Source organism: Dipodomys merriami, unplaced genomic scaffold (genome assembly GCF_024711535.1).
Source record: "Dipodomys merriami isolate MVZ:Mamm:240054 unplaced genomic scaffold, mDipMer1.0.p SCAF_17, whole genome shotgun sequence".
NCBI lineage: Eukaryota > Metazoa > Chordata > Mammalia > Rodentia > Heteromyidae > Dipodomys > Dipodomys merriami.
This window is the reverse complement of record NW_027203048.1, coordinates 6,316,215-6,318,002: the sequence shown is the minus strand read 5'-3', so window position 1 is coordinate 6,318,002 and position 1,788 is coordinate 6,316,215. Positions and strand designations below refer to the sequence as shown.

Here is a 1,788-nt window from a genome sequence, read left to right as displayed (position 1 = left end):
TTTGTTCCTATCATTTACTGGTTGCTGTGTCATATTAGAGCACAGATTTCAAGACTATTATACATGCAGTAAATAATTTCCACATCATCTAGTGAGATTTCTGGCAAAATATTTTATAAAGATTCACTGTTGAATGTAATATAACTTCCTGACAGGTGCTGGTCCATGTATCATTTACACAGTACTTCTGTGTCAACAAGAACTAGCTGGAGCCCTTCAGTCCCCAATGGTTCTGTGTAACAAGGATTTCACACCACTTCAGTCCTGAAGGGAATCAAATCCTATATGTAAAACAAGGAGTTCCTCATAATGCTGAATAGTTAATGAAATTGTGCACTAGCCTGGACTGACTTGACATGCCTGCATTGCCTTCTTCCTGGTGAACTCCTTGGTGTTTTGAAAAAAATATAATAGTGATTCTGACATGCCCTTCATGGTTAAGCAACTTCTCTCAAGAGGGAAATTGTGCACCTACCAATCATGCTTTCAGCTGACCTGGAATGGTGAGATCCTTCATTCTGTTATAGCAGGTAGATTTTCTTATGCTTAATGTGTGGGGTGGACATTTTTTTGATTTAATTTTTGTTTCAGACTATTAGGGCAACGGATATCTATTATATTTGGCAGTCTACTTCCCTCCTACTCTTGTCTGACTTGAATGTCAGATGTAATATTTTGCAATTAAATTTATTTATTTTTATTTTTATTTTTTTGGGGTCCGGTCGTGGGGCCTGAACTCTGGGCCTGGGCGCCATCCCTCAGCTCTTCAGCTCAAGGCTAGTGCTCTACCCCTTGAGCCATAGCGCCACTTCTGGCTTTTTTCTTTTTTGCTTATGTGGTGCTGAGGAATCGAACCCAGGGCCTCATGCATGCAAGGCAAGCGATCTACCACTGAGCCACCTTCCCAACCCTTTATTGTTATTTTAAAGGTGATATAAAGAGTGGTTACAGTTATGTAAGTCAGGTAAAGAGTATGCTTCTTTTTGGACAATATCAGTTCTTCCCTCATTGGCTCTCATATAAATTGGGCAAATTTATATCATCTTTAAGGGAATACATCAACTCATAATTAGTATACATATATATATATATATATATACATTAGTATATTCACAAATCTGTTCATCTGTTTATCATCTATGTATGTATGTATGTATATATGGTATATTCACAAATCTATTCATCTGTGTACGTATGTATATATGGATAGATAGATAGATAGAAACATTAGAGACAAAGAATTAGAACAAAGTAGAAAATTCAATGTATACTGTGCCTAGTACAGAAATATCACAATGAACATGCTTTATATTACTATGTTAGCTCAAAAATTTAATGCTACTTTACAATAAATAATCCACATGTCCATTTCTACAAAAACAAAATATATCTGTCTGTCTGTCTGTCTTTCTGTCTGTCCATGCATTCAACATCTATTTAGTTTGCTAAAAAATTGTCTAGGGTGTTGTATGAAAGGAGAGAAGGTTATCACTCCCCTTGACAAGGATGGAAGAGGCCCTTCGGCCTGACAACACACATGCGGTTAAGGCATTGCCACCAACTTTGTGGCATCTATCCATCGTTTTCTCAAGCAGAAAAGGTCAGATAAGTTGATGTTAGGGAAATGAACCCTAAGATATGTATTCAAATTTTTTTTCTTTCATGCGATTGTTTCCAACATATTTATAAGATGATTTCTTTGTTGCTTTGTATGTCCCTCCCCCATGGTATAACTCCTGTTTTCACTGTATTTGATGCCGGTATAATTTTGGAGGGGAAGGGAAAAAA

At 36.7% G+C, this 1,788-nt stretch overlaps 1 non-coding gene across 1 annotated transcript; it reads left to right on the top strand.

The window, feature by feature from the left end:
* Nucleotides 1-1,462: 1,462 nt before the first annotated feature.
* Nucleotides 1,463-1,588, top strand: LOC138829357 (U6atac minor spliceosomal RNA). Its single transcript, XR_011372562.1, has one exon. It is a non-coding gene; the product is annotated as a U6atac minor spliceosomal RNA (small nuclear RNA).
* The last annotated feature ends 200 nt before the right edge of the window (nt 1,589-1,788 follow it).